This window comes from Oryzias melastigma, linkage group LG21, assembly GCF_002922805.2.
Source record: "Oryzias melastigma strain HK-1 linkage group LG21, ASM292280v2, whole genome shotgun sequence".
Taxonomy (NCBI): Eukaryota; Metazoa; Chordata; class Actinopteri; order Beloniformes; family Adrianichthyidae; genus Oryzias; species Oryzias melastigma.
The window spans coordinates 21475391-21488144 of NC_050532.1; the positions used below are offsets into that span (position 1 = coordinate 21475391).

At 43.4% G+C, this 12754-nt stretch overlaps 1 long non-coding RNA gene and 1 pseudogene across 1 annotated transcript; both read right to left on the bottom strand.

Annotated features, from left to right (window-relative positions):
• Positions 1-6082: 6082 nt before the first annotated feature.
• LOC112155297 lies at positions 6083-6892 on the bottom strand. Its single transcript, XR_002920774.2, has 3 exons — positions 6750-6892; positions 6184-6666; positions 6083-6101 (listed from the first exon to the last, which is right to left on the bottom strand). It is a non-coding gene; the product is annotated as an uncharacterized LOC112155297 (long non-coding RNA).
• A 720-nt stretch (positions 6893-7612) lies between these two features.
• LOC112155190 lies at positions 7613-11257 on the bottom strand (annotated as a pseudogene).
• Between the last annotated feature and the right edge of the window lie 1497 nt (positions 11258-12754).

The window sequence follows — 12754 nt, forward strand, 5'->3', positions numbered from 1 at the left end:
AATTTCAAAACTTGACATCAAACTTGTAATTTTTAAGCAAGATCATTGAAAAAGCTGTTTTCCATCAGCTAAATGAATTCTTAATAAAACACAAATGCTATGGTATCTTCCAGTCCAGCTTCAGAAAGAATCACAGCACTGAAACGGCTCTGACCAAAGTGACTAATACGTCTGAATACAGACAGTGGAAATATGTCAGTGCTAGTTTTACTGGATCTCAGTGCTGCGTTTGATACAGTCGACCACGCAATACTACTGAGACGACTGGAAAACTGGGTGGGTCTCACTGGGCCAGTACTAAACTGGTTCAAAACGTACTTAGAAAACAGGAAATATTTTGTGTCAATTGGTAACTTCCCTTCTGAGCCAATGGAAATTACATGTGGAGTGCCCCAAGGCTCCATCCTGGGACAATTTCTATTTAACATCTACATGCTCCCATTGGCCCAGGTTATAAAGAACAACAACATTAGTCACCATAGCTATGCAGATGACACACAGATATATATTAGACTGACACCAGGAGACCGAGGCCCTGTACAGGCTCTTGGTAAATGCATTGAGGACATTAATGACTGGATGTGTCACAACTTACTTCAATTAAACAAAAACAAAACGGAGGTTATTGTCTTTGGGACCAAAGAAAAATTGTTGGACGTCACTACAGAGCTTCAATCTATTCAACTAAAAACTACCAACCAGGCCAGAAACTTGGGTGTAGAAAACAGACCTAAATTTTGATAATCATATTAAGGCAGTCACAAAATCAGCCTACTATCATCTAAAAATATCTCAAGGATTAAAGATTTGATGTCTAAGCAGGACCTGGAGAAACTAGTGCATGCTTTCATCTTTAGTCGACTTGATTACTGTAACAGTGTTTTTACAGGACTACCAAAAAAATCCATCAGGAAACTGCAGCTTATTCAGAACTCTGCTGCTCGGGTTCTCACAAGGACCAAGAAAGTAGACCACATCAGTCCAGTTCTGAGGTCTGTACACTGGTTACCTGTCTGTCAGAGGATAGACTTTAAAGTTCTGTTACTGGTTTATAAAGCTTTGAATGGTTTAGCACCAAAATGCATGACTGACCTCCTGACCCAGTATGTACCAGCCAGACCTCTCCAGTCATCAGGATCCGGTCTTTTATCAGAGTCAGAACTAAACATGGAGAAGCTGCATTCAGCTTCTATGCACCACAGATCTGAAACAGACTTCAAGAAAAACTTCGATCGGCTGAAACACTCAGTGTATTTAAATCCTGGTTAAAGACTCACCTGTTCTCAGTTGCATTTGATTAATATGTATTCAAAAGTTTACGTCCGCACTGTTTATCTATGCTTGTTTTAAATTAAAATCTTACTTTCTTTTAATTTTATTTTGATGATCACATTTTTACTATTTCTTTTGATTGTTTCTTTTAATGTTTTATGTAAAGCACTTTGAATTGTCTCTGTACATGAAATGTGATATACAAATAAACCTGCCTTGCCTTGCCTATCGTTATCATTTTTAGTTATCAATAAACAAAGATATTTCACTTCATTTTTTAATGTATATTTTCAATATTACTTTGATTGCAGGTATGTTAATTTGTTTAATTAATCAAGCAGGTACCGAGGGAGGTTGGTGACATTGAGTCCAAGTGGACCATGTTCTCCACCTCTATTTCCTCTGCTCCCTCCCGGAGCTGTGGCCACAAGGTCTCTGCTGCCTGTCGTGGTGGCAACCCCCGAACCCAGTGGTGGACACCGGAAGTAAGGGATGCCGTCAAGCTGAAGGAGTCCTATCAGGCCTGGCTGGCTTGTGGGACTCCAGAGGCAGCTGACAGGTACCGGCAGTTTAAGCGAGCTGCGGCCCGGGCTGTGTTGGAGGCAAAAACTCGGTCCTGGGAGGAGTTTGGTGAGGCCATGGAGAAGGACTATCGGTTGGCCTCAAAGAGATTCTGGCAAACCATCCGGCGCCTCAGAAGGAGAAAGCAGTTTTCTACAGGCACCATTTTCGGTCCAGGTGGGGATCTGCTGACCTCAACTTGGGGACATTGTCGGGCGGTGGAAGGAATACTTTGAGGATCTCCTTAACCCTGATGACACGCCTTCCACTGAGGAAGCTGAAGCTTAGGACACTGGGGTGTAACTGTTCATCACCCAGGCTGGGGTTACCGAGGGAGTCAAAGAGCTCCTCGGTGGCAAGGCTTCAGGGGTGGATGAGGTTCCCCCAGAGTACCTCAAGTCTCTGGATGTTGTAGGAGTGTCTTGGCTGACACGTCTCTGCAGCATTGCGTGGCAGACAGGAACCGTACCACTGGACTGGCAGACTGGGGTGGTGGTTCCCCTTTTCAAGAAGGGGGGACCGGAGGGTGTGTTCCAACTACCGGGGAATCACACTCCTCAGCCTTCCTGGGAAAGTCTATGCCAGGGTACTGGAAAGGAAAGGACAGTCCGTCCGATAGTCGAACCTCAGATTCAAGAACAACAGTGCGGTTTCCGTCCTGGTCGCAGAACAGTGGACCAGCTCTACACCCTCTCCAGGGTGCTGGAGGGTTCGTGGGAGTTTGCTCATCCAGTCCACATGTGTTTTGTGGATTTGGAGAAGGCGTTCGACCGCATAACCCGTGGTGTCCTGTGGAGGGTGCTCTGGGAGTATGGGGTCTGTCGAGCCTTAGTCAGGGCTGTCCAGTCTCTGTATGACCGGAGCAGGAGCTTGGTTCGCATAGTCGGCAGTAAGTCAGACCTGTTCCTAGTGCATGTTGGACTCCGGCAGGGCTGCCCTTTATCACCGGTTCTGTTCATAGTTTTTATGGACAGAATTTCTAGGTGCAGCCATGGGCCGGAGGGGATCTGGTTTGGGGACTACGGGATTTCATCTCTGCTCTTTGCAGATGATGTTGTTCTGTTGGCTTTATCGAGCCAGGACCTCCAGCATGTATTGGAGCAGTTTGCAGCCGAGTGTGAAGCAACTGGGATGAGGGTCAGCACCGCTAAGTCTGAGGCCATGGTTCTCGACCGGAGAAAGGTAGTTTGTCCTCTCTCGGTGGGTGGAGTGCTCCTGCCTCAGGTGGAGGAGTTTAAATATCTTGGGGTCTCGTTCACAAGTGAGGGAAGATCGGAGCGTGAGATCGACAGGCGGATTGGAGCGGTGTCCACCATCTTACGGTCGCTGCACCGGTCCGTGGTGGTGAAAAGAGAGCTGAGCCAGAAAGCGAAGCTTTCGATTTACCGGTCGATCTTCGTTCCAGTGCTCATGGTAGGCATTTCTCAGATCTAATTTGGTGAAAATGGAGGCTCCCTGGAGGAGAGTAAAAGCTGAGTCCAATAAAGGCAGAGGGTATTTGTTCTTTATGGTTATGTTGTTTAGACCTCTGAAATCAATGCAGGGTCTGAGTGTCTTGTCTTTATTTTCCACAAAAAAGAACTCAGCCCCTAGTGGTGAGGACGAAGTTCGAATGATTCCGGCTGCTAGTGGCTCACAGATGTAGTCCTCCATGGCCACCCGCTCTGGTCTTGAAAGGTTGTAGAGACGACTAGAAGGCAGAGGCATGATCATAAGGCCAGTGTGGAGGCAAAGACAGGGCCTGCTTCTTGCTAAAGACCTCTCTTAGGTCATGGTACACAGGAGGAACTGCAGATACGTCAGCGTCTGCCTTGGGTTGTTTGGAATCAGAAGCACTTTGTTCTGCACAAGATAAATCAGACTGAAGACAGTGAGCATGTCAAAAAGGACTCCACTCAGCAAACCTTCCCACAGACCAATCAATGGCAGGGTTATGTTTCTTTAGCCAGGGAAAATCCAGTATCAGAGGAGGTGTGGATGACGGAATGATGAAAAATTGTGTCCTTTCATGATGGTTGCCAGACAGAACTATAGTTACTGGTTCAGTGATATGCGTTACCTTAGCCAGGGGCCTGCCATTGAGCGCCAGAGCTGTCTGTGGGCTCTCAAGGGGTTTTCAGACAATTCCAACTTGCTCAGCCAGTTGTTTGTCCATGAAATTGTCTTCAGCACCGGAGTCTATCAGGGCCTGGACTGGGAGAGCATCACACCGACAGCAAAGCATGACAGGGATTTGCAGTGTTTTTGAGGAACCAATGAAGGGGTCTCGACTCATCAGTACCCCCAATCTTACTGGTGAGTCCTGCCTTTTGGCCGAACAGGGCAGTTAGCCAAAATAGTGTCCTTTGTCTTCGCAGTAGAGACATAATCCTGCAAGTCGACGTTGTTGGTTTTCCTCAGAGGTGAGGCGAGCTCGACCAAACTGCATTGGCTCCTCTGGCATCAACGGTGGAGAGGCTGACTGAGTAGAAAAGGGCGCTGGAAGGGGTAAAGCGCTGGGTGAGGTTACATACCGCCGTTGGGGCCTCTTAGTACTTAGAGGGGTACTGGAGATGCGTTCACATCGGCGTTTTTGTTGATGCGGTTGATTAAGGAGACCAGAGACTGTAGGTCAGGTGGCTCATCCTTCAGCTGTTCATTTAATCCGTAGATGAAGGCTGCTCTCAGAGCATCCTCGGTCCAGCTGACATCTGCAGCCAATGTCCAGAACTCTATGGTGTAATCAGAGACAGCTCTCTCTTCTTGACTGAGCTTCATAAGGCGAAGAGATTAATTAAGTTTGTAATCAAGGTGGTCAAAAACAAGCTTAAGTTCATGGACAAATTGACTATAGGTTGTGTTCTCGACACGGTTTCTGGAGAACTTTGCTTCTGCCCGTTGTAGGGCCTTACCTCTCATTAAACCACACATGTAGTGGATCCTGGCGGAATCAAAAAAATTGAGGCGTTGATGGAACACAGCAGAGGACTGAAACAGGAAGCCAAGGCAGCAATTGGGCTCACCACAAAATGGTTCGGGATCTGTGCAATGGGACTCACGAGTTGTTGCTTCTCCACGAGGTTGGTTGGAACCAAAGGTCTGGATGGAGAGCAGGGCAGTAACCTGGCTGGTCAGTTGACACTTGGTAGGAGAGAGACTGATTGGCAATCGATCAGGGCCCTAATACTATGGTCATGGTGACCTAGAAGCGCACCTTGATGGGAAACAGCATGGAAGAGTGGACTGGCCTCTTCTCCGGTGTCCACCGAGCATGAGAAATCTCCACAAGCACCAAACAGAAGAGTTACATAATTTATATATATATATATATATATATATATATATATATATATATATATATATATATATATATATTTAGAATTTTTTATTTATTTTATTTTAACCGAGCTGCACGGTAGCGCAGTGGTTAGCGCTCTTGCCTCACAGCGAGAAGGCCCCGGTTCAAATCTTGGCTGGGGGTTTTCTGTGTGGAGTTTACATGTTCTCCCCGTGAATGCGTGGGTTTTCACCGGGGACTCCGGCTTCCTCCCACCGTCCAAAAACATGCTTCATAGGTGAATTGGTGACTCTAAATTGCCCGTAGGTGTGAATGTGGGAGTGTATGTGTGTGTGATTGCGGCCCTGCGACAGACTGGCGACTTGTCCAAGGTAAACCCCGCCTTTGCCCATCAGCAGCCAGGTTAGGCTGCGGCACCCTGCGACCCCGCAAGGGAAGAAGCGAACAAGAAGATTAATTTTATTTTAACCAAAGAGCCACAATGGAGGGGTTAAAGAGCCACATGAGGCTCCGGAGCTCCCCTGCTTTATTCAAATCTTTGTGAATCAGGAGAACACAAAAAGATCTGTTGGACAAAGGAGCATATTTGTGATGTAGAAAATATGCAGATTGAACCACGAGCTCATGGCTCCACTTCGTTTTGATGCATCCACTGGTATGCAAGCAGTTGGATAGCTCCAGTATTGCTCTCCATTTTTTAGCAGGAGAACATCTTAACACATTTTTAATGAACTATTGTCGCTCTGCTGAGACCATATCATAAAAAAATGACAGTTATTTTTTTTAATAATATCATAATCCTAATTAAAAGATGGCCGGAGTGGGTCTTTAATACAAAGAGCTCGCTATGAAGTTCAGTAAAACAAAAACAGGGATGAGGACGAACCCCAGCAGGAGGAAGTGTCCGGGTGGGGCCAAATTCAGCTTGACTGAATCCCGTACCAGACTGAGGAGAGCAGCAACGTTTTCCTGCAGTGCTTGAGCTGGAATGCTACAGAGAGGGGGCAGAAGATGGTCCAAATGAGCTTTTTCCAAACACTCAAACCCAACCCCACAATGTTATGGGTACCCACCTTTGGATATACGCATAACTGAACTGCAACATGGGGATATCCACCAGTGTAGACTTCTGAGGGTTAGAAGAGCAAAGGAATGGAAAATGAGAACTAGGCATCCATAAAAAAGACTAAACACGCTTTGCTCCTCATTGAATCAATAATTTGTAGCTCTAATCACAGAACTGGACATATTAAAAACCCAACAGAGAAGAAACATGTCAGCAACTGCTGCATTATAGCCACTTAGGAATAAAAATGAGGAAATGTTTGAGCAATCGTCCATATTCCAGTCCATAAAGACTGTTCAGCCAGTTCTGCTGCATTTTGACATGGCTCTTCTGTTCTGTGCAAACATCGAGGTACCTGATCTCCTTTGATCTGATGGGGTTTCTTCACTACTTCTTTGACTAAATGCAGGATGGTCTCCGTCTGCATGGTGTGCAACGACTTCACCAGCTCCACAATGGTCATACGGGGCTCGCTGGCTACAGGCAAAACCTAAAGAAACGATTGCAGAGACGCATTTAAAGCATCAGACAGTCTCTGTAATAGATATGAGATGCTACAAGTGAATTTCTTACTTGGTTTTTGTGTTTTCTTTTGCTCTTTCTGTGGCTCCAAACGACTCCCAGTGAAGCCATGAGCTGAACCCCGTGAGGACGAGTTAGAGGAAGCAGAAACTCCAGTATCCTTTGCCGCAAGATCTATTTGGTATATTGAATGTTAAAGCACAACAGTCATAATGGTAAATCAGTGGTTAGAGCTTCTGCTGGAAGTAAACAATAAATGGTTCCACTATAGGACATTTCTTTGTAGACCAAAACAATCAAAAAGGAACATATGCATGGAGAACTTTCAAACGATTTCCCCCTGTTTGATAAACAAGTGACTGAAGTTTATGTAAAATCAAATCAGTGAGGATAAACTACTATGACACCTCAGATGTCAACTCCTACAATGGGTCTGGTGCCTAAAAAAGGTACACGAACGTTACTAACACTTCCAGTTTTAAAACTTCCTCCAGAACTAAAGTAAATAAAGTTATCTGTGCAGCGGGAGCTTCATGATATGGGTTTCCACTGCTGAGAAACTGGATGCAAACTTCCTCTTGCTGAATTCAACACAATGAGATTCATGAGGTTTTAGACACAGATTGTCGAGGGGAGAAAGCAGATCTTTGATCCTGTTTGGCAGCTCAGATGAGTGGAAGCCATCGACTGTGTATGAGAAGTGGATTGAGCGAGTGTGACGTCATACATAGAAAATGGCCTTATTTCCAGCTCCAACCAAATGAAGTCAATTCAGTCACCATGTCAGACGTCATCTCTAAATGGTTTCGATTGGTTCGAGTCGGTCTAAGTCAACGTTTCCATGGCAACCACCCATTTATCAGAAGTGAGCTTGCTGGAAGTCAACATCTAATGAGCTACACAGGCTAGAGGTGCTACTCTAGCTTGTTGCGTATGCAAAGTTGGACGCCATATTGGATATACAGGTGTGTCTGTCGACCAGGGCGAACAGTTCTCAATGCGCTCTGACCGCATCGCATTGCTCCGGGCTGGGACCGCCTCTTAACCTCTTCCCTCGTGACCACGCCCCATAACAACGCCATGCTGCTGAGCATGCTCAGCAGCGCCTCGATCACAGCGTTGCGTGCATTCCGGACATCTACGGCGTTGCTGGACACCAGGGACTGACAAAGAAAAGGGGTATTAAACGACATCAAGTCGCCATTCAAGTGCAAATATTTTACACTTTTACCTTTTTATTATCCAGGAGACAGTAATGAGTGATGGTGGTCAGGCCTTCCAGGAGAGTCAGAGGGTAGTCAGGAGCAATGTTCTCCCTCTTGCCACTAAAGCTGTTAATAAAATAAAAAAGGAGTAAGTTTCCGTTTCTTGTAGCTCAGACCATTGAAGTAAGTTGAATTATTCTGTGAGCTCAGGTTACCTCTGGTTGGTCTTCCCTCCGTCATGTTCATGCAGCTTGACCAGGTCGTCCAGGTTCCTGCAGACCTGACTGATAAACGGCGTCACGATGATCCCTAACAAGCGGCCCAGGTAGGGGAGAGAGGAGCACAGCAGCGACACCCAGTGGGGGTGCATGGCGTAGCCGTACTGGGGCTGCAGCGCCCTGGCTGCAGCAGAGACGAACATGCCCTGGGCTGTGATGGGGTGGCTGTGGACGTACTGGGCTGCTTTGATGGACTGCTGGAACAGGACGGCCGTTTGCCACTCCCGAGCCAGGGGGGTGCTGAGTGTGGACGCCTCGCAAGGCTCCACGGCCTGACCGGCAGAGACGACGCCACCCGGCCACACGTGGTACTCCAGTACGATGAGAGCGTGGAGCAGTTTGAGCAGCTCGATTTGCAGAGGGTATTGCTCCTGTCCCCTCACTGCGCCCAGATTGACCAGACTCTCCTCCGATGGGCCTCCCAGCTCCTCCTCCGTGTTTTTGCACGACTCCTTGTCTGTTCCTTTCTGACTGGCGTACATAGATGCGGACAGAGAAAGTAGGGCATACTGTTGTAATTTACAGCCCGAGAGAATTTTGCGGATAGACTCCAAATTGCTGCCCTCTTTCTCCCGTGCGGTGCAGCACAGCTGGTTCACGATGCGAGTCAGCACGGTCACGCTTTTCACCTGCACCTCCCTGTTCCCCCGCAGGTCTAGAGGAGTGGGGCTCAGGTAAGAGGGGTAGTGAGAGCGCAAAAACTAGAGGCACAGTAAGACCAGAGACGGGGGGGCAGACGGGAAGGGCGAAGGGGAGAGCAGGCCGCCGTAGAAGCTCTGAGCCTGCTGGTGGCGCTGCAGCAGGTTGGACACCAGGTTTAAATGAGCAGCAGAGCTTGTGTCGAGCGAGGTGGAGGACAGGGCTTCCACTAGAGGACACTCGGCGCTGCTCCTGAAGAGGCTGTCCAGCAGAGACAAACCTTGGAGGAGGTGGCGCCAGCCGCCCGCCGCGGGGTACAGGAGCATGTGACGGAACAGCGAGTCGATGGCTTCCCTCTTTTTCCCACTCCTGCTTTAATAAGCGAGACCTGGCTATGGCCTCCAGCTCCAAATCGTCCTCAACTTCACTCGACAGCGAATCTGATGCCTCACCACTGCTGTTTTATGTTTTTATGTTTTTATGTTTTTATTTATTTCATTTTCAAAGCACACAAAAGGAGTTATACAAAAATCTTGATTTTTTTTAGAAAGTGAAAAATGAAAAGGGACAGAAAGAAGAAAACTTATTGTCTCTGCCCCATTTAACCAAGTGAGTAAATAATTTCAGTCAACAACAAAAAATAAGCAACAGAATATACAAATTGTAAAAGAAACAAACACCAAAAATAGTAGGGAAAAAAGTAGTAATATTAACAAATAAAAAAAAATAATAATAATAAAAAAAAAATAAAATAAAATAAAATAAAATACCCAAATAAAGTAAATACCTCATAAACCCTTTTTTTTGTTTTTCCTTATTCTCTTTTTCCCTTCTTCCCCATTAAGCCTGTTTTTAATGACTGTTTGATTCATATGATGTGAGCATTTGTTTTTTCACAGTTTTTTTAAAAGTAATAATTGAATGAGATTCTTTTATAGATTTTTCTAGAGTGTTCCATAATCTAATACCCTGCACTGAAACACTTTTTTCCTTCAATGTGGTTCTAAATTTATTGGTTTTAAAAATTTCATGTCCTTTTAGGTTATAATTGCTCTTTCTTTTTTCAAACTTCTTTTGTATGTTATGTGGTAAACTTCTGTGATGTGCTCTGTACATAAGTTTTAATATGGAATGATTTACTAAGTCTTTAAGTTTTAATAGTTTTAGTTTTATAAACAGAGGTGTAGATGGATCCAGATACTTACTCCCAGTAATGATTCTTATTGCTCGTTTTTGTAACACAAATATTGAATTTATTGATTTCTTGTTAGCATTTCCCCAAATTTCTATGCAGTATGTCAGGTATGGTACAATCAGTGAATTATATATGAGGTATAATGATTTTTCGTCTAGTGACCATTTAACCTTATATAACAGTGCTATTGTTTTTGCTATTTTAGTTTTTATGTAGTTGATATGAGATTTCCAGCTTATTTTATCGTCTATGATCACCCCTACAAACTTGGTTTCCTTCACTTGTTTAATTTGAGAACCTGCAATTTCTATTGAGATGTTAGTATTTATCTTATGGTTGCTAAATATCATCAGATTTGTTTTTTCACAATTTATTGATAGTTTATTTGTATCTAACCATTTTTTTATTGTTTCCAGCTCCCTTTGGATTAACTCCGTCATTTGTTTTATGTCGTCACCCACATAGTAAAACGTAGTGTCATCGGCAAATAAAATACATTTTAAGAATTTGGATGCACTGGTGATGTCATTTATATAGATGTTAAAGAGTTTGGGGCCCAAGACTGAACCTTGGGGTACCCCGCATGTTATTGAACTTAATGTGGATTTCGTGTCATTTATTTGTACAAATTGTTTTCTGTTTGATAGGTAGCTGGTGATCCATTGCAGGGTGACTCCTCTGATGCCATATTTATTCATTTTTTTCAGTAATAGTTTGTGGTTTATGGTGTCAAATGCTTTTTTAAGGTCAATGAAAATGCTAATGAGGTGCTTTTTTTGGTCAATGGCTGTGGATATTTCTTCTGTTAACTCCATTAGTGCCAGTGTTGTGGAGTGATTTGTTCTGAACCCGTACTGACTGGTGTTTAATGTACCCTCTTTGGCTAAGAATTTATCTAGTCTGACAACAAATAGTTTTTCCAATATTTTAGAGAATTGTGGTAGCAGGGATATTGGTCTGTAATTAGATAGTATGTGCTTATTTCCACTTTTATGAATGGGTATTATTTTTGCAGTTTTCATCCGGTCAGGAAACGTTCCAGATGAAAATGATAAATTGCATATGTAGGTGAAAGGTTGCACAACATATTCAATTATGTTTTTTATCAATGTCCTATCTATGTTATCACAATCGGTAGATCTTTTGTTCTCGGATTTCTTCACTAAGTCCTTTACTTCCTCTTTAGTGACAGCGTTTAAAAACATGCTATTTACTTTATGTTCCATTTTTTTCCTACTTCATGATCCTCATTAGTTATGAAATTTTTAGCCAGATTTGGTCTAACACTAACAAAGAAATCATTAAATCCATCTGCTATATCATTTGTGTCCTTTAATTCAATCCCATCTTTTTCAAAATAGCTTGGCAATAGACTGTGTGTTTGATCCTTTCCTAACACTCTGTTTATGATTCCCCATGTTGCCTTAGTGTTACTTCTATTTTGCTCCAGCAATGTATTGTAGTACTCTTTTTTTTGTCTTCTGATTATTGAAACCAGTTTATTTTTGTATACTTTATACCTATTTTCAGCTTCTGTGGTTCTTAACTTTAAGTATTTTTTGTATAAATTATTTTTCTTTTTGCAGGCATTTTGTAATCCTTTTGTCATCCATGGTTTACTTAAAACCTTTTTAGCCTTTAGTTTCTTTAGTGTACAATTCTTTTCATATAAGCCATTAATTATATCCATGAAGGAATTGTAGGCATTATTTACATTGTTTACATAGACATCTTTCCAACTTTGTTGATGCAAATCCCTTTTTAATGCTTCCAATGCCTTTTGTGATCCGTCTCTTCTTACTGATTCTGGTTTGATTTGTGGCTTTATGTAATATTGTTCACAGACTGTAAATACTGGTAGGTGATCGCTGACATCTGTCATAAGAATGCCACTTTTTCCCAGGTCTTTTGAAACATTTGTAAATATATTATCTATAATTGTTTCACTGTGTGTTGTGATTCTAGTTGGTTTGTTTATCAAAGGGCATAATCCCAGGCTATACATCGAGTTTACAAAGTCATTGCTTATCCTTGATAAGCTCAAGTTACCCAGGTCTATATTAAAGTCTCCACATACATAGACGGACTTATTCCATACTCCACAGAACAAGTTAGTCATCTCATCGGTAAACATTCCAACACATGTGCCAGGTGCTCGGTAAACACAGCTAACAATGACATTTTTAGTTTTTTAGTTTTTTTTACAGGCAGAGGGGAAGACACCTGTCTAAAGAGAGAGCAGTTTGCTATATTTAAAAGCTCTGACTCAAAGAATCCATAAAATGTTTTAAAAAGTGGAGTGAGAATGGGATCTAAAAGGCAGGTTGTGGCATTTACTTGGGATAAAACTCTACCAAGCATCTCCGCAGGACAAAACTCCCCAATGTTTCCTGGGTAAAACCAATGCTGGTGACCTGTTAAAACCAGAGTACTGCAAAGGTGAAAGGTTAGATCTTATAGCATTGATTTTACTCATGAAGTGGTCTGTGGAGTCTTCACATGCAGCATTCAATGATGGCATGGACGACTTATTAAAATATTGTAAATTTTGAGTTCTTCTTTTGAAATTTCTTTGAGTTATTAATTTAGTATTTCTTAATCTCCTCTCTTCCTTCCTGCAATTCTGTTTCAGACTCTCAATGTCAACAGTCTTCCATGGTGTTAGAGAAGAAGTGGTTCTTATTGTTTTTGTCTTGATTGGAGCCACTGCATCTATGGAAGACTGAAGTCTGTGATCAG